The following is a 20061-nucleotide window of genomic DNA, read 5'->3' as shown; positions in this document are numbered from 1 at the left end:
GAACCTGTGGCTGGATTGAATCCTTCACGATGGAAATGCCCTCGCCTACTTGACTAAACTAAGGACCTAAACGGTATAAACATGTAGATTTTCTACTTTTCCATTTTCCTTCTTGTTTATCAATCACCAATCAAGACAAACCGGGCACTACGGTGAGACGTGAAAACACCCGATCCCATTCCGACCTCGATATATATGTGGAATCGTCTTGCCCATATGTACTGAAATTGTTCGGGAGACATGGTCAAAGCCCGGAGAAAGAGCAAGAAAACTAAAGAAAGCGTTAGCGCATTGGACTCGAAATCCAAATTGTGCTAGCTGACAAAGAAAAAACAAAATATAACAGAGAAATATTGGTTCTGACTGGTTGGTAAAAGGACTCTAAATCCTTTGAGTGGTTCGATTCCACAACAGAACAAAGAATGAAATGAATGAATGAAAGCCATGACCATGCCTCCAGTAGGAAGATCGAGGAACCGGTGCTAGCGCTCCTGGTTCATGGGATCCTAACCGCGATGGGGAGATTAGATATTATTCTTTCGTAAGTCCATCCAATGGAGATAGGTTGAGGAGAAAGAAAGGAGAAAACTAAAGAGAAAGATGGACAGTAGATTGATAGTATCCGAATCAAATAAGAAAAAAACGTAGCTATTTCATCAAAGCTCGATTGTGTGGGTGTGAAGTGGAAAAATCCCATTCTGGCTGGCAGCGGGCATAGGACTGAAAATGCTCTTTCGTCGGGCCTTTTGGACTCGAAATCCAAACAGAGAGAGTGGTTCGAATCCACCTCAGAACGAACAATGAAAAAGGCGTCGAGCGGGTGCAAGCTCGAGGAGCTAGGAAGGATGGAAGAAAGCTTGACCGTTTTTTCACTAAACTACTCGAACTTTTTGTTCGAAAAAGCGGAAATAGCTCAGTTCGAGAGAGGGTTGAGCTTCATCGGTTAGTGTGCACCAAAGGATGAGGTTTCTTTCCTGTCCTACAAATTGAAACTGTTCTAGCTTGATACTGCGATATCATCAAATCATCCAACGGAGCATGGAAACCATTTCGGTGGCGGTAATGGCCTCCAGTAGTTTTCTATAGAACCATACCACTATGGTCATCTATATGATTAGACCGTGCCGCTTCACTAGACTTTCCTGAACCATCCATTTGATCCCCACGGTCGTGACACCACTTTCTAAACAAAAGTTTCCAAAATCCAATGCGGAACCAAGCAGTAAGAGAAATTCATCATGGTAATTATTAGTCGAAAACCAAAGTGGAATGGATAGAACGGAGGGTCAGTTACAATGACAAAATTATTGAGGAATCATGTTGAAAGAACAACATTCTGTGTCATAAATATTGTATATAGAGTTTTTTCATGTATCGACGCTTTTGATTCAATTATGAAAGTACGTTGTACTGGACTTGCACCCCTAGTTACGCAGAAGTGCAAGCACGAAAGCGGATGACCGGACCTTACCAACATACTCAAAAAAGTATTCTAAACTGGGGTCTGTGCTCTTGACAAGCAGTGTTTCCAGTCTAGCTGTGTCAAATCGGGTGTGAAGTGTCCTTCTAGGTTCTGGCTGGTAGAGCAGAGGACTGAAAATCCTCTTTAGTTTCACGCATGGGACTCTAAATCCCAATTGCGCTAGCTCTGTGGTTCGATTCCACAACAGAACGAACAATGAATGAATGTGGGCGGTCAACCAGGTAAGCCTGTGCCCAGGAAAGAAAGGACTAGGGAGGGATTGAGAGAAGCTTTCACAGTGGAAAATGCAAAAAAGCATATCGTTCTTAGAAATTGTGGAATTTTACTCAGTTAGAGCTATGGTTTAGCATCAAGAGGGAAGTTTTGTAAAAGCAACAGGAAGAATTGCTCAGATACCCGTGAGCGTATATAACTTGGGTCGTGTTATAAATGCTCTGGCTAAACCTATTGATGGGAGAGGCGAAATTGTAGCTTCCGAATCTCGCTTAATTGAATCTCCTGCTCCAAGTAGAATTTCCAGGCATTCCGTATACGAACCTCTTCAAACAGGGCTTATTGCTATCGATTCGATGATCCCTATAGGGCGCGGTCAGCGAGAGTTCATTATTGGGGACAGACAGACTGGCAAAACAGTAGTAGCCACAGATACAATTCTCAATCAAAAAGGGCAAGGTGTAATATGTGTTTATGTAGCTATCGGTCAAAGAGCATCCTCCGTAGCTCAAGTAGTAACTACTTTCCATGAGGAGGGGGCCATGGAATACACTATTGTAGTAGCTGAAATGGCGGATTCACCTGCTACATTACAATACCTCGCTCCTTATACGGGAGCAGCCCTGGCTGAGTATTTTATGTACCGCGAACGGCATACTTTAATAATTTATGATGATCTCTCCAAACAGGCACAAGCTTATCGCCAAATGTCCCTTCTATTAAGTCCCGGCCGTGAGGCTTATCCAGGGGATGTTTTTTATTTGCATTCATGCCTTTTAGAAAGAGCCGCGAAATTAAATTCTCTTTTAGGCGAAGGAAGTATGACCGCTTTACCAATTGTTGAGACTCAATCTGGAGACATTTCCGCCTATGTTCCTACTAATGTAATCTCCATTACAGATGGACAAATATTCTTATCTGCGGATCTATTCCATGCCGGAATTGGACCCGCTATTAATGTGGGTATTTCAGTTTCCAGAGTAGGATCCACGACTCAAATTAAAGCCATGAAACAAGTAGCTGGCAAATCCAAATTGGAACTAGCTCAATTCGCAGAGTGACAAGCCTATTATTGGGTCTTGGAAGTCTCTATCTATGGCTCAAATTAATGCCAGTATGGGCAAAAACCATCAATTTTCACATTCCCCTAATAAATGGGTGTTTTTGAGGTCCTTTTTCCGATCAGTTTCATGCCAGTATGGGGTCAAAGTATACAAAAATCACATTCTCCCCGTAGAACGCTGTTTTTAGAGCTCTCCTTTTTTGGAAACTTTCATTGCGCATAGTACGAAAACCAACAGAAATCCCACTAGCAAAGGTGTTGTGCCGGTTGCCGACCAGGCGATCGACCAGCTTCCGACCAGAAGCGTTGGCCAAGTGAGGTGAGCCACGACCAGAACAGAGCTGTTACAAAGGAAGCCCACTCCCTTATGTTCTGATGGGAAATAGGACTAGGATCTGTAATAGTTGTATCTGCTTTCCTTTGGTTTGCATGGGCACGTGATACATTCCTAGCATGACGTTGGAACAAGCAAGGACCCAGCATGGTACAGAGGGCAAGCCCATCCCGGGTAACTTTGTATCCTGACCCAAGCCGGAAGTTTGTCGAACTTGTAGTCTAGGACATTGGTAGGAATCCACATGGGCACGCTGAACAATCCGATGGCCACCCACAACATGAAACATCGGCCCTGCTCGTAGCGCTTGCCGATCATCCCTATCTCTACCAGGCCTGTATTCCCCGCCTCGCTGATACTTATTCATTTTTTTGAATCGATAAAGATGGGTATCCATGCCTATTAGTTCCGGGGAGATACTGGTTATGCCAGTGTGGACAAGTTCAAATGGAGCAAACCCGCAAGAGCATGGAGCATAGGATTTGAATTAGCCCAATGCGGATGGCAGCGATCGAGCAACTAAACGAGCGAACTCCAAATAGAAATCTTTTGCGCTTTCCTAATGTGTTCTAACAGGTGTTACAAGCTTCAATAATCTAGCGTGAACTAACCCGAACTATGGTTTCGCTTCCCTAAACTATGTGGTATAATCACTTTAAGTGAAGCATGTCCCGATGATTCCCCGGATAGGAGAAGACCAGCTAGGTCATTTGTTTGTATAATTATGAGTCAATTCACTCCTGCAATTTTTGCCCGAGTCAAAAGGCAAGCAAGTCCTTTGAGTACACAGCGAACGAAGTGCCAGAATGTGAGCCTAGGGTGAATAGTGGTGCTTCCATGGCAGTTGGATAGTAGATCAGAGAGGCAGGCCAGTAGAATATGGAGTTGTTTTCGTTCTCTTGTTATTCTTTTCTGGCTATAAGTATTTCTGTCTTGGATTCGTTTGGCCATTAGGTTTGAATTGCCTTCTCTTTCTGTCTTCCATTTGAATTCCGTGATTTATCCTGCTATTTGGAGAGTAGTTGATATGGTCTTTCTTGGGTTTGGCTTTCAAAGTGCAGTTCGAAAAGAGTGAGTTGCTGTCAATGGCTGGAATGGAATATATAAATAAGATGGAAAATATGGCTTTCTTGCGAAATGGAAGTTTCTTCCTTCTTCTTGCTTGTTTGGCCGTCCGAAAGCAGATACAGATATCAGGGAGAAAGCAGCTCTCTGAGTGATGGATACCGATCGATCTCGGTTATTTTCATTGATCCTAGCCTATCTCCATAGCGCTCACCCAGAGGGAATTCACTCAGCTCTGGGCCGCATCCATCTGGTTGGCATGAGAAAGAAGGCAATTCCTTCCTTGGATCAGACCTCCGTTCCGGGATGGAAGAAAGAAATGATGGTTTGGATGAGCAATTGGGAAACACACACGGGGTCATGGATGGCTACCTAATGTGAGATGCATGCATTTCGGATAGAATGTCACACTGGCTCTGGAGTGCCCGGGGGCGATAGATATATGGATATATAGAAGGAAGGGAACATCGTCTGCGAGCTCTCTCTCCTAATCCACTTTCTTATTGCAAAGGCTCCAACAGAGCAAAGTTGTACAAAAAGAAGTATGCATATGGTCGGTCCCCTTCGAAAGGCAATGGAAAGCAAGGGTCCCGCTAGCATTGAGGAAGGAAGCGGTGAGACCAGTTCAGCCATAACCTTGAATGAATTTATATAAGCCAGGATCTTGTACCGGGTACGGAGACTCTCTAGTGATGCTCCCCTACCCCCCTCTGCCTAGGGTAATAAGCTGGAGTGATAAGCTTAAGCTAATAGCACATAGAGAGCTAATACCATATCCCGCCCGGCTCCGCCTTTAGCTGACCCAGCCCGGACTTCCCCTTCAAGCGTTCAAGAATAAGCATGGGAGTCGAATAGAGATGGCACTTGGAAACTACCGTTGGTATTTCAGGTTTCACATTGTACAGAATGAAATCATCGATAGGGCTCGCCCCGAAGAGAGGATGCCGCGCTTAATAGAAAATTGTTTAGTTTAGGCATTTAGCTTAGCTTAAAATAGATATGTAACATGATGTACTTACACGTGCAACCACTCCGTCTTCTAGACCGGGGTCATAATTGAACCCACAACAAACCTCAGATGATGTGACTTCTCCACCCTCTAGGCAATTAAAAACTGGTCCCATTAGCTCGAATTTACTAATGTTAGAAAGGAAGACGAAGGTGCCAAAACAAAGCATTTGTTTCAAGCGCTGTCGTGTCCTTGAGCTTCAAAGTCTCCAAAATCTTGATCGAGAAGAGTAAGCATTGCCTGGTGAGGAAGAGCGGAAGCATAGGTTTTTGGATCCTAGCGAAGGAGTTTCAAGCACGGATTACGCTTCTAAAGAGCACTATTTGGCTTGGCCCCTTCCTGCCAAAGATTTGAGATAACTAAAGCGACTCGCAGTCAAAACTGGTGGAGCCAACGCCAAAGAGGAAATGTGTAGATAGTAGGTGAGCGCCTAGCCCCTTAGTCTTTCGGATCGGAAGATTCATTGGTTTCATCCAAAGGCTTCTGTCTCGTCTTCCTCAAATTGTTGATCGAGGATCAAAGACATTGCTAAAGCAGACGCCTACCGAACGGGAGTTCTTGTACCTGCTAGAACGGCATCTGCTCGAACTTTTGTTTCTTAGAAAAGAAAATATGAACTCACAATGTGCAACAGAAATGTACCCACCGGTTGAGAAACCACCATAGTTGGATGATTGCTCGCGCTAGTAAGACAGCTTTGACTCTTCTTGATCGTGATCTGGTGATCGGTCACACCCTCTTTAGAGGTTCTAGGCCCTGCCTATTGAGTCATCTACCACAGAAACAGAGTCTCGTGATGATCCTGGTACAAAAGGTTCGTCAGGCCCGCATTCAGAGACTTCTGCCTCAGACTCATATCCATAAAGATATTCTCTCGCTTTCTAGCTGTACCCTTCTTCACACCCACCACGGAGGTTAGAGATTTCCCGTTATCAACATTGTCCAGGCAGGACTCTATTTTTAGAATGCTCGGAGCCAACCAAACAGTTTGCTACGTCCCTCGAGAAAATCAAAACTTCATTGGAAATTCAGGACCAACTTAGGAAGGCACGGACTCATACTTTGTAAGGTCGAAGTCCACACATAAGAAAATAACTAGTGCCTAGGAATACCCCCTTCTTCATTCATCCATTTAGGTAAGAATGGATCCAGGGAACCTGGCTCGGGAACAGCCCTGAAAAAACACAGTAAGAGAGTCCAATCTCTGAAATATAGCATTTGATCTCCTAAGTAGTAGTAGTAGAAGGCTTAGTATCTGACTTGATCCAATAGAGTCAGAACACACAGTAGATCCAGATTCCACACCTTGCTGTGGACTGGGGAGAGAGCAGCTCTTCGAAGCTGGGCGTTCTGTGTGATTATGGAGGAACTGTAGTACTCGCCCCAAAATGCAAGCCGGGATAGATACTTAAAGAAAGGGGGAGCGGTGGGCCTTCAAAAAGGAGCGAGGGAGTGATGGGCAACCTTTTTCTATATGTTGCTCGTGAGCCGCCAAGTACCAGTCTCGCAACAGTACTGGCGTTAAAGGATCGGTCCTTCACTTGCGGATCGTTCGCGAGTCGAACTCGCTCTCTTGCCACGCCTTTGACTCACGAACTCGAGTCGGACTCATTCACTGCTGACTTTTTTGAGGATCGTTCGTTCTTCACTCTCTTGCTATTACCCGCAGGGAGCGCTGCAACCGACGGTGCATATTATCATATAGAAAGAAGCGAAGCGTAGCGATTCGTACTACCGGAAAAGTGTCGCTAACCGCTAGGCAATAGAGTCAGCTTACGGGGTGGGGCGCAAGCAAGCGTAGCGAATCACATAGAGTTGCCCCTACCTGCCAGCGCGCAGATAGATAGGGCGGGCGAGCGCAGGGATGGATGTCTGAGCGGTTGAAAGAGTCGGTCTTGAAAACCGAAGTATTGATAGGAATACCGGGGGTTCGAATCCCTCTCCATCCGCGAGGTCATAAGTTCTCTCTTGCCTTATCTATAGATAAGAACGAATCTCCTCGACTCGACTGATATGATGGATGGAATGGGTAGAAGGTTGAGGTTATTGTGTGTTGATTTAGTTAGGACTTTGTCTCCCTTTCGTTATCTTCCGCCCCGGGTGGATGACCTGTGGGAGCTAAGTCGAAGATCTCGGTGTCGTCGTGAGTGGTTGATAAACAACGATTGCAGTTTGATTTAGGGAGTCCCAACCCTGTGAAGCTTAACAGACAAAGAAAACGATAGAGACTTCCGGGTATAGGGTGACGACCTTAATGAATCAAGTATTCAGGTGGCAGAGTTTTGAGCTACATAAGCGCTCAAATTCCGGAATACTTATTGCCCCAAAAATATGATCAACCCCAGGTACATTTATTAGGTTTTGATCTGAGGCTATCCTGGTCTGCAGGACCCAACACAAGTATTCATCCTTTCCAATCTGAAAAAGGTGTTGCCGAAAGCTTACCCTCTTCCACACGGATGCTACAGCCGCTATCACTTTTGCAGGAGGGGAATTACAGAGTTCGCCTCTCGACATCTTGTTTGGTAAGCGGAATTTTGACCCAGGCGCCCTAGTGTTGCCTAACCGTTCGGCCGGAGATGTCGGATGCGAGATCTTTAGCTACTTGTATCAATTTGCCGCAGTGTGCTTAGATACAATGGGCTGGCAGCTGAGGCTTGGCAGGATGGGGGAGTTAATTAAGGTCGAGGGAGCAGGAAAGAGTTTGTTATTCGCTATTGGCTTAGTACGGCCTATACATAATAGGGCCATGACGGTTTTGGCAAGGCCTTGAACTTCATATATCCCTTTTTTACTCAATCCAGAATACCGAGAAAGTCAGATTGAATCATTTTGTCGACCTTTCCTTTGGATTTATTATCATAGGTAGTGTTCGAGATCGCCTCTGTGCGGTGAACGCTCGAATGTAGCTAACATCAGTTTTGTCCTCGCGTGGTTGAAGGAGATGCTGCTGCTGGATGGAATGCTTCCGGGGCGCCATGATCCTTCTATCAGGAATAGAATAATCGAGGGCACTGACTGACTGCATCAATCATCGCTCAGTGAGCTATTAATTGCCGCCAATAGCGCTTCGCTTGCATGCAAGGCGGCTAATAAAAGCGCCAGGTAGACGCGCGGAGATGCATTTTGAGTACTGGTGGTACTGGACAAGCTCTAGGGGAATAATCTCTTTCTTATTTCTTTCTTATTTCTTTCCCATGACGACTAGGAACGGGCAAATCAAGAATTTCACTTCGAATTCCGGACCTCAACATCCTGCTGCTCATGGTGTTTCACGATCAGTATTGGAAATGAACGGAGAAGTGGTGGAACGTGCGGAACCACATATTGGATCACTCCAGTGCGGCACGAAGCCGCTGACGCTGAGTAGGCTCCTATGCCGCTAGCACGGTGGAGGTTCCGTAGCGCGTCATGAGCACCGGGCAAAGGGACGGTTGAGCAACTCAAGCGAACCGCCCTACCTGACTTTGGATAAAGATAGAAGGGAGAAGGTTGTGAAGGTGGCCTCGTTATCCACACATCTGGTCGGAGGACCGACCTGGGTTTTCACGAGCGTAGGCGGGTCCTGGAGTGCCCGTCAAGGGCGCTAGCGCATACCCCGGGGTGATCATCACCACCTGCACCTCACATCTCGGCACAGTGGAACGTGTAACCCGCCTGCTGTCCAAGTCAACCACTGAATTTCCTGTAATTCATAGCGCCTAACAGAACGTAGCAGCAAGGGACAACCCACCCATACAGACAGCCTGCGGGGAGGATGGCACTACTGGCAAAGACCGTCTGGCGAAAACGCCGCAGGCGCGAAGCGTGGTGGGCCTGCGCCGGGGGAGCATAGGGAGGAAAGGGAGCCCGGACGGTGGAAGAGCCAGGGGAAGCCGGGTCATTTGACGGAAATGGAAGGTCCGAGCGGCTCATTCATTCTGGAAAAAAGAGGGGGGGAGCGAGCCAATGTATCAATGAATAGATACAGTCAACGGTATTAAGACAGCGCTGCCTACACGCGAATTTGCTTCCGAGGTCGAGCAGTCTCAATTTCACTACAGGATTTTAGAATGAATGCTGGGCTGGGCCACCTCAAATGGCGTGAGCCGCATGCGGGGAGACCCGCACGTACGGTTTTCAGGGGGATCCGGCCGGCCGGCGCCCACCCGACTAGAGGGACTGAGAAATTAATCGAGTACAAAACTTATCTTCAAGCTTTACCTTATTTTGATCGTTTAGAGGGCGATCGCGGAGTCACTGAATGAAGTCCTCCCTCCCTTTCTTTCGGAGGTGCTGACCCGCTGCGAGGCAGATATGACTAAGTGACATATTGAATATGGCGACGACTACAGCATGTCGTAGAAGGAGATAAGAGGTGGAGCCAACGACCCACTAAGACTCACGTATCTACAACTACATTCCCGAGCGGCAGTCAAACGGAGGCGTGAATGCAAGATGCCAGCGGAATGATCGACCGGACAGAGGCTAGGGCAGCTTTCTTCCCACCGCGTCCTTCCTTGTGTGTCGGAGATACAAAGCGAGTGCACCGGAAAAGAAGGGGAACTGAATCGATCTATTCCATGGCGAAGCATCCGAAGCATAACTGCACACTCACACGATCTTTGCCGAGAGATAGGAGCATTCGGTGGAACCGGTGAACTACACTTGCTTCTTGATAGATGTGTGGGACAGAGGGCTCGTGGTACCTGCTGCCCGCCCTTCCTCCGCTTTGATAACCGTGTGAACGGAGAGTGGGCAGAGCAAAAGGGAAGGAGGTCCTCATACGGAGTCGCACACTTGAGCAGTGCGGGAGACTGGAGAATGGGTCGAGTAAACTCCCTTAGGGCCGATTAAATCACAGACGAGGAACTTTTCTTTCTTTTTTTCTTTTTGATTTGAAGGGTATGTTCTCAAAAAAGAAAGGCAGAGGTAAATACTTCGAAGAGGCGGCTCGGTAGGGATGGAATGGTCAATAGTCAAGTCAAGGATGACTTCTTTGTTGGCGAAACGATGGGGGAGAGAAAGCACGCCAGTGATTCTCTGAGCCGGTCTTCATTTCCAACGCCTCGGGAAACAGGTCGAGATAGATGACATCACCTTTTTATCCTCTTCCTTACCGGGAAGGCGCACTTCTCTTCTTCTTCTGGCCTTCACCTCCTGCCCGGCCCGGAAATAGAACCCAGCCCCCTTTCTGATCCATTCATTTCTGCAAGCAGGCGGGATCTAGAGCTAAGCCCCCCTCCGATTCGAAGCCGAGTGTGGCCTCGCCCTTTTGCTCTTCAAGACGATGATAATAATTAGTCAACTTTCTCCAATATCATGGAATAGCATGGCCCGGGGCTAAGGTAACTCCAGTGGGAGAGCCGTGTTATGGGTGACCTTATTGCACGGTTCAGAGAGCACTTGTGTATGTGATGCAAGTGAACGTGTACGAAAAAGCTGTCGTAAAGTTTCGTTATTCGTTCCGTCGTTGACCCTATCTATGTTTCTAGGATGGCCCAAGAAAACGCTCATTCTTCAGCCGTAGAGAGACTTTTGAATTGTGAGGTACCATTACGAGCTCAATATATAAGAGTGTTATTCTGTGAAATAACTCGAATTTCAAATCATTCACTTGCTTCAACTACTCATGCTATGGATGTGGGAGCATCAACTCCGTTCCTTTGGGCTTTTGAGGAGCGGGAGAAATTGTTGGAATTCTATGAAAGAGTCCCGGGAGCCAGGATGCATGCCAGTTTCATACGACCTGGTGGAGTGGCACAAGATCTGCCTATTGGCTCATGTCGAGATATTGATTCCTCCACACAACAGTTTGCTTCTCGTATCGACGAATTAGAAGAGATGTCAACTGGCAACCGTATCTGGAAACAACGATTAGTGGATATTGGTACTGTCACTGCACAGCAAGCAAAGGATTGGGGATTCAGTGGTGTAATGTTAAGAGGTCGTGCGACATGAAGACATTGATAGCAATATGGGGGAAGTTCCCATTAGGCAACAACGGTTCTGCCTGACCCTACAAAAGCATGCATATGTTGTCAGTGAAGATTTTGTGTGAAGCCTTGGAGACGACGTACCCGGGGCTAGGGTGAGCTGAGGGGGGACAGCGTAAGTGAGCGAATGTGTGTAAGCCCAGTCAAAGATTCCTATTCTAGGCGGGGCGGGCCATCAACCTTCGAATGGTGTTGGTCCTACGGACCGTGAACGGATTCGCCTCTGGCCTCTGGGCACGTCGGAACCGCATGAGTTCACCGGGGTGGAGCACGGTCCGCCAAAATCGGCATAGGTTAGGTGCTATTGATGGAACATGGTAAGCCCATCTTTCTCCATATGAAAGTGCTGCGGGCACATAGAGATGTGGGTAGAGGAAGTCTCAAAAAGCGAAGGCCGAGCTGTAGGTCACGTGACCTGCACCGAAAAGGTGGCTGACTGGGCTTTCTCCTGGATCAAAGCGGATCAGCTCGCCAAATTCGTCGATCGAATCGGGCGCCCCGGAACGTCGAATGAAAGTGGTCTTTCTACAACCCTATTTATATGATTTTTAGGGCCCCTTTCCCCCTATCCCTCCCTTATGTTTAGGAGCGGGATCTGCCCAAGAACGACCTGTGGTGGTACGGAAGGCACGGACTCCGCAAGCGTCCCGCACCCTCTGAGAAAGAAACTCCTCAACCATCACAAGATAAAGAAGTATGACGCTCTGTGTCTGACTCTATTGGTCATAGTTCCTTGCTGTTGCGGCCGGTGCTCGTTTGCGCGCGTGTGAACCACCAGATCATAAGGAAAGATGCCTCTCGGGGCATCTGAGAATGATTCGAGCCGTATGAAGGGAAACTCCCACGTACAGTTTGTTTTGGGGGGGAAGGAGCCCGACAGGGTCCCCCCACTGACTTGGCCCGGGCCTAAGTGAAAGTGCAAAAGTGAAGTGGTGGGCCTACCCATCCCAACCTGGGGTATGCTGGGATTCGCGAAGAGCAGCACCTTACGATGTTCATGACCAATCGGATCTTGACGTACCAGTAGGTACCAGAGGAGATCGCTATGATCGTTACTGTATCCGTATTGAAGAGATGCGACAAAGTGTTCGGATCATTGTGCAATGTCCTAATCAAATGCCTAGTGGCATGATCAAAGCCGATGATCGTAAGCTATGTCCTCCATCACGATCTCGAATGAAACTATCCATGGAATCGTGCGCCGTGTGAAACGTAGATCATCGCCGTTCTTAACCGAGACTCAGGTTAAGCTCCGTCTCGGAACCGCCGTGGGGTTAGGAGTAAAGCATCCCGAGGTTGGCGCATCTCGTTGGGCGTGGAGAAGCATTGGGAACCCCAATATCTTTCTTCGGAGCAGTTTCTTTTCCCGTCCCCTCGCCCCGGCATAGCGCTTCGCTTCCGGTTCTTCGGAGGAATCAACTGACTTCTCCCTTCTTCATTGATCCGGGGGAAAGGGAACCGTCTACCAGTTGGGAAGCTAGACATCAAGGTTGTGGCTTGATGAGGATAACTAAGCTGACACGCCGGAGTTGGCTGCTGGCACAACAGGGTGGTGCCTTACCGCACCGCAGGCGCACGCGCGGTAGCGTTCGTGGTGGTGCTTCAGGATTCCAATGTACTGCGTCCAGGATCAGAACGAGCTTGCCGGCGGACCACTGCCGTCCCATTCTTTAGTGAGCTGGAGCGCTGCCATCTTATCCACGGAAAACGCGTCAAGCTATCGCTTCGGGTCGAAGCACTAAAAGAAAAGGACCGGGAAACGCGGCGGCATAGGAACCACGGGAACCCAGGAGGGAGAAAGACGATGTACGGGATACGGGATCCTCGCAGTAGGCTGGACCAAAATCCAGCCGAGAGAGGGCAGCCTTTAGAAGCAACAGGTTGGGAAACCAAGAGAAGGCTTCGCCTTTTCTTATCTTCTTCCCGGCACAAAAAGAGGGATTAGCATTATTGACCCCATGAGAAAGCACTAACACCTTCCTCATCGGGGCTCCGCGCACTGGGAAAAGGCTTCCGCGACAGGAAACCGGCTACTAGTTAGGAAGTGAACATAAGGTATCAAGAGGTCCCTCACAGTCAGGTGCAATGCAATTGCCCCCTATTAGTCAAGTACCCCTCTTCCTATTTAGTTTAGGGGTTAAGGCGAGAAATGGCTTGATGAACCCTTCCGTTCACCACGCACCGGCCCCATTCACTTGCAACTCGTAGAGGCTGTAAGTAAACAGTGCCCCACTAAATTCAAAGTGACGGTGGGGTTGAAAGACGAGAGTGCCTACCTCCGCGCCGAGAGTGCCCGCCCTTTCTGTCAAGTAGGCTACTTTTTCCGGAACGCAGTCCGGAATAAGCGTTCCTGTGTATATAGATATCTTCGATGCTGTCATTTCGACATGTCCGCTTCAACCCCTCTTTCGCCTCCCAAAAAGCAAAGTTGGCTTGACGAGCGCAGATGAGGAAGCGGGAGCAATAAAACCAAGAATCTCTTTCTTTTCTTTCCAAATACTTTATGAAGTTAAGGGGCAAAGAGAAGCGCTTTCGCTACTGAGAAAGCGAATGGTCAGCGCGAGGGTTCGACGACTTAGCCGAGCGTTAGCGACGCGTCATTCTCATAGCGAGGCGCTTCGAGTTAGCGAAGCGCTGTAGTAGCGTCGGAGACTATGTGCTATAATGCTGAACTAAGGACGTTCCGCCTTATCTATAGAAGCAGTCGACTGAGTTCTGAACGAATGGGATCCTTGGTGGGTAATGGCTCAATCTATAGATGGAAAGCCTTATGATGGGAAACTACCACGTTAGGTTTGGAGAGAGATGGGACCCGTTATAGTTTAGGGGGAGCAGATGCAAGCTTTTTCTTTCCATAGCCGGCCAAATGACTACCGGATCATCGGTCTACTCTACCTCAATTCACCATTTCGAACTTTATACAGAAGGTTTTTCCGTACCAGCTCCTTCTACCTATACCGCAGTTGAAGCACCTAAAGGTGAATTTGGTGTCTTTCTTGTCAGTAATGGGAGTAATCGTCCCTAACGTTGTAAAATAAGAGCACCTGGCTTTGCCCATTCACAAGGACTCGATTCTATGTCCAAACATCACATGCCAGCAGATGTAGTCACCATCATAGGTACTCAAGATATTGTGTTTGGAGAGGTAGATAGATAGGACGTAGTCTTGCTCGATCAGGACCCTAGCTTTATTGCGAGCCAAAACTGCCTGAAAGAAGCAAAATGGAAAAGGATGCAAAATGCAATGGGATTCCTGATCCAATAAGAAATCCCAATTCGGAGTTTGTTTGGATCAAATTCCTATGTTATACTATTCCATTCTCGATGATGAATCGATTTGATAGATCAGATATTGTTAGTCTGACAAAAGCTGATAGATCAGATATTGATAGATCAAAACAAATGGATAGATCAAATTCCAAATATTGATCCGATTCAGTATCATCAGAATGACAAAAGCTGACATAGTTACTAGTGGTTCGAGGAGAAATCCTTTCAATCATCAACACCCTTTTCTACTAAAACTGCTATTCGTGATACCGGTCAAATCGACTATTCTCATCAACTTTGAGTCTCTTCCCTCTCGTATGACTGTCAAAGTGGAGTTCCTTCTCTATAAGAAGAGCTGGTCTAGAGTGTGATTCGGATCAAAACAAATGGATGAGCCTCATTTTGCTTCAGCAAGTGTATGCTGCACTAAGGAGTCGAGTCGACTTATCCGAACTTTCCTACCAAGTTCGAGCTCTTGCTCGCTCTATTTCGTGAGCTGAGCTATTTGTACCGATATATACTATTGAGTGAGATGGAGAAAGACAATGGTGGTATTCCATAGGGAGATCCTGTGTTGGATGATAAAGAGGGTTTGCCTTTCGAGAAAGGGGCTTGGCTATCTCCGTCTCCATGTTATAGGACGTATCAAATATATCTATCGATCTATACCATATGGTGAGACAACTAACCCCCACTCCAATCCAATACTTGCTAGCGCAGGGAATCGATCATCTGTGGATGTTCAGCCAAAGACTCTAGCCCCGGATTCCGATAACTTCTACGATTCTCTCATTATTCAGTGTCCAAATGGAAGGGATGTTTGTTATTCACTTCGGTCAGAAGAGGAATTGACACTCAAGAGCACGCATTTTTTGTTTGCATTCCTATTTGAGAGTGCCCCTCCCTCCTATTTGGTTGGAAGTTTCCTGCTCAAGTTGAGAAAGCAAGGGCTGACCGGACTGCTACTCACTCTTGCGCTTCAACGGCAGTATTGTCTCCATCTTTCGCCCACCCAGTGGTTAGGGTTATCTTTGGAAAGAATCTCTTGTATCAGCAGATACGAGAATCGGTCGTGCATATTATCATATAGAAATGTGAATCGAGATGCATCTGGATGAGAGTTTGGCTTTCTTTTGGCAAAAGCTGGATTGTTTTCAGCAAACTAGCAATCTGTGGAGATGGCTGATCTGTCCCAAAATATGCCGCGCGCAAAAACTTTTAATACAACTTCTGCGCAAAGTTTTTGCGCGCGGCATAATTTGCACCGTGTGCTTTTTGAACGCTCGTTTTGGGCGTCTGATAAAGCAATGTTGGTCCCGGCGCATTAAAAGTGCTACAGTGGCGTGCTATAACCTTTATTGGGCGCGGAATTTTTATGCGATCGTTGAAGATGCTCTCAAACTTCGTTAAGTTAAGTCAGTCGATGTTCTATCCGCGAGATTTTGCAGACATCGAAACACATCCTGCTGGGCTGTCCTTTCGCGCGGCAAGTTTGGTTCTCGATGCTACTTTTCTGCCAGACTACACCCGTTCACGCCGCACGCTGATGACGAGCTCCGGGAGTGGTGGCCGCCGCAACTCAGCTCGGCCGTGTGGGGGTGTCGGAAGAAGGAACTCAACTCGTTGGTCTGCTGCACGCTGAGGATGCTCTGGTTGGAGAGAAATAGCCGTGTTTTCAATCGATTAGGGACGGTGGTATGCTTCTGCTGTGGTAGTCATAACTAGAGCTGAATTCGAGCTGCGGAAGCTCGCGAGGAGGCGTGGACCGGTGGACGATGATGCAAGGAATGAGTAGTGTGCTTCTGTACGGTGTTTGATTTGATCGCCTTTTTACACAGCGTCCTGATCTCTATTTTGTACTCCCTCCGTTCCTAAATGTAAGTCTTTGTAGAGATTTCACTAGATGGACTACATACAAAGTAAAATGAATGAATCTAAACTTAAAATGCATCTATATACATCCGTATGCGGTTTATAGTGGAATCTTTATAAAGACTTACATTTAAGAACGGAGGGAGTACATGACTTTGTATTGTGTTTCTCTCATATCTTAATACTGATGACACATAGCTTGTGTGTTTTTGAAAGAGATCGGTGGAAAAAAATCCTATTCAATGTTTTTCTCTCTCTTACATGTATGTTATCTCTACTACCTAAAAGAAATCTTACGTCGCTCGCAATCGTCGTCCGTCGTCGCTCATCCTGCACAGGCGCACATGGGCCACATCTCTCCCATCGACACACACACGCACACACATTGGCCAGGTGTAGGCTTAGCGTCGGCTTCATTCCCACCCCACCCCTCGGCTCCTCGGCCGTCGCTCGCCATCCTCGGCACCACCTCACCACCGCGTTGGTCCACCAGTGGTCCTCCAGCGGCCGCTGCAACCCCTGTACGTCGCTCGACGACCTCCTCCGCTGCCCTCCCTACCCCGACCAAGGGCATAACCGCCCAGCCGCGCAGGTCAGACCAGCCACCGCTGGAGGCCCAAGCAGCCACCATCTCCACCTCATCGTCCAGCCTATCTCTAGCAATCACTGCTTGCCGCCCCCACGATCGGCTGTACGGCGATGCCCCTGAGCCCCTACCTACCCTATCGCACTATGGACCCTTGCATCAGCCAGATCCGAGCACCTCCGGAGCCGCCTTCGCATGTCTGCGGCACCTCCGCTAGAACCTCTTCGGCCCCATGTAAGTGGTGTGACGTGCTTCTTCATCGATTGGGAATGATATTGTTCCTAGATGAAGCCTCACACAAAGTTAGATTCTTCTCCATATGTTGGAATCGATTGTTGATTGGTTAGTCAAGGTTCATCTGAGTCGTCTATGTCTGCAAGTGCTCAATTGCAACCTTAAAACCAGTCACAAATTTGATTTGGTCCATGTAAATAACCTACTGTTTAGTTAACTTTTGATGTTTATAGGTAATTAATTACTTCTATGTATGTGTATCTTCATTTCATAACAAAATTACGGTGCCCTAATTGCTAACCGAATAAATTTAAAATAGTTATGGTGTATTTAATGATTCAGAAAGGGTACAAGTTTGCTTACATGGTTCTATTCTCTATTTCCAGGTTTAGGTTATTTGGATTGTACATCAATATGATATTTCTTCTCTCCTCAAGTCACAGATCTGCTTTTCATCCCCCTTTGGTTTGTTACATGAGGATATTTTTATTCAGTCCATACATGTTGATTTGTTCATGTGTTTAAAAGTACGAGTAGAATGCTGGATGTCCTTGCAGTAGTAGTCCAGCAGAGGATCTCCCTAGCGATTTGTGAAGGAAATATGCCCTAGAGGCAATAATAAACTTTTTATTTATATTTCTTTTTTGGAGCCGGTTATTTATATTTCTTTATACCATGATAAATTTTTATTATTCATGCTAGAATTGTATTAACCGAAAACTTAGTACATGTGTGAATACATAGACAAAACATTGTGTCCCTAGTATGCCTCTACTTGACTAGCTCGTTAATCAAAGATGACTATGTTTCCTAACCATAGACATGTGTTGTCATTTGATGAACGGGATCACATCATTAGAGAATGATGTGATGGACAAGACCCATCCATTAGCTTAACATTATGATCGTTACAGTTTTATTGCTACTGCTTTCTTCATGACTTATACATGTTCCTCAGACTATGAGATTATGCAACTCCCGAATACCGGAGGAACACCTTGTGTGCTATCAAACATCACAATGTAACTAAGTGATTATAAAGATGCTCTACAGGTGTCTCAGAAGGTGTTTGTTGGGTTGGCATAGATCAAGATTAGGATTTCTCACTCCGTGTTTTGGAGAGGTATCTCTGGGCCCTCTCGGTAATGCTCATCACTATAAGCCTTGCAAGCAATGTGACTAATGAGTTAGTTGTGGGATGAAGCATTAAAGAACGAGTAAAGAGACTTGCCGGTAACGATATTGAACTAGGTATGATGATACCGACGATCGAATCTCGGGCAAGTAACATACCGATGACAAAGGGAACAATGTATGTTGTTGTGTGGTTTGACCGATAAAGATCTTCGTAGAATATGTAGGAGCCAATATGAGCATCCAGGTTCCGCTATTGGTTATTGATCGGAGATGTGTCTCGATCATATCTACATAGTTATCGAACCCGTAGGGTCCACACGCTTAACGTTGATGATGATTTGTATTATGAGTTATGTGATTTGATGACCGAAGTTTGTTCGGAGTCCCGGATAAGATCACAGACATGATGGGAAGTCTCTAAATGGTTGAGACATAAAGATTTATATATTGGACTATGTTATTCGGACACCGGAAGGGTTGCGAGTGGTACCGGGTAAAAAACGGAGTGCCCGGGGGGGGGGGGGGTTACCGGTACCCCCCGAAGAAGAAATGGGCCATCATGGGCCATAAGGGAGAGAAAGGACAACCCACAAGGGGGAGCCACCCCATGGGGAGTCCGAATAGGACTAGGGGAGGGTGCGCGGCCCCCCTTTCCCTCTCCCTCTCCTTCTCCCTTCCTTCCCCCTTCCACCAAGTGGAATCCTACTAGGACTTGGAGTCCTAGTAGGAATCCTCCCTCTTGGCGCACCCTAAAGGGCCGGCCGGCCTCCCACTCTCCTCCTTTATATACGGGGGCAGGGGTGAGGGAGTCCTGGATTAGGGGGTCCTCGGACAGCCGGACTATATACTTTCGCCGGACTGTTGGACTATGAAGATACAAGATTGAAGACTTCGTCCCGTGTCCGGATGGGACTCACCTTTGCGTGGAAGGCAAGCTTGGCGATTCAGATGTGTAGATCTCCTTCTCTGTAACCGACTCTGTGTGACCCTATCCCCCTCCGATGTCTATATAAACCGTAGGGTTTAGTCCGTAGGAGAACAACAATCATAATCATATGCTAGCTTATAGGGTTTAGCCTCTACGGTCTCGTGGTAGATCAACTCTTGTAATACTCATATCATCAAGATCAATCAAGCAGGAAGTAGGGTATTACCTCCATCGAGAGGGCCTAAACCTTGGTAAACATTGTGTCCCCAACCTCCTGTTACCATTAGCCTTAGACGCACAGTTCGGGACCCCCTACCCGAGATCCGCCGGTTTTGACACCGACATTGGTGCTTTCATTGAGAGTTCCATTGTGTCGTCGCGATAAGGCTTGATGGCTCCTTCAATCATCAGCAACGATGCGGTGCAGGGTGAGACTTTTCTCCCCGGACAGATCTTCGTATTCGGCCGCTTCGCACTGCGGGCCAACTCGCTTGGCCATCTGGAGAAGATCGACAGCCATGCCCCTGGCCATCTGGTCAGGTTAGGAAACTTGAACTACACAACCGACATCCGCGGAGACTTGATCTTTGACGGGTTCGAGCCTGCGTCGGGAGCGCCGAACAGTCACGACGTGAATGACTTAGATCTGCCATCGGATGGTGTTCGGGATATCGCACCTATGGCTGCCCCGGCCCCTAATCTGGAGCAGATCGCGCCATCCGAGGACGGGCGGATGGACCCCGCCATGGAGGCCGCACACTCATCGGCGTTGGAGCCGAACACAGATTCCACCTCCAAAGAGATGTGTGTCACCGAACCCCCGGACTCGTCTCCGATCTTAGGTTCCAAACCGCGCACGTCCATGCCTATCGAATCTGATTGGGCACCGATC

At 47.4% G+C, this 20061-nt stretch overlaps 1 non-coding gene and 2 pseudogenes across 1 annotated transcript; 2 read left to right on the top strand and 1 right to left on the bottom strand.

Moving 5' to 3' along the window:
• Nucleotides 1-6908: 6908 nt before the first annotated feature.
• Nucleotides 6909-10224, bottom strand: LOC123092903 (uncharacterized; annotated as a pseudogene).
• On the top strand, nt 7030-7116 carry TRNAS-UGA (transfer RNA serine (anticodon UGA)). The gene has a single exon. It is a non-coding gene; the product is annotated as a tRNA-Ser (tRNA).
• Nucleotides 10225-12036: 1812 nt separating the features above from the next.
• On the top strand, nt 12037-14349 carry LOC123092904 (NADH dehydrogenase [ubiquinone] iron-sulfur protein 2-like; annotated as a pseudogene).
• The last annotated feature ends 5712 nt before the right edge of the window (nt 14350-20061 follow it).

The sequence above is a fragment of the Triticum aestivum genome, chromosome 4B (assembly GCF_018294505.1).
Source record: "Triticum aestivum cultivar Chinese Spring chromosome 4B, IWGSC CS RefSeq v2.1, whole genome shotgun sequence".
NCBI classification, from domain to species: domain Eukaryota; kingdom Viridiplantae; phylum Streptophyta; class Magnoliopsida; order Poales; family Poaceae; genus Triticum; species Triticum aestivum.
Note: the sequence above shows the minus strand (reverse complement) of the source record. Positions and strands in the feature narration are given on the sequence as shown.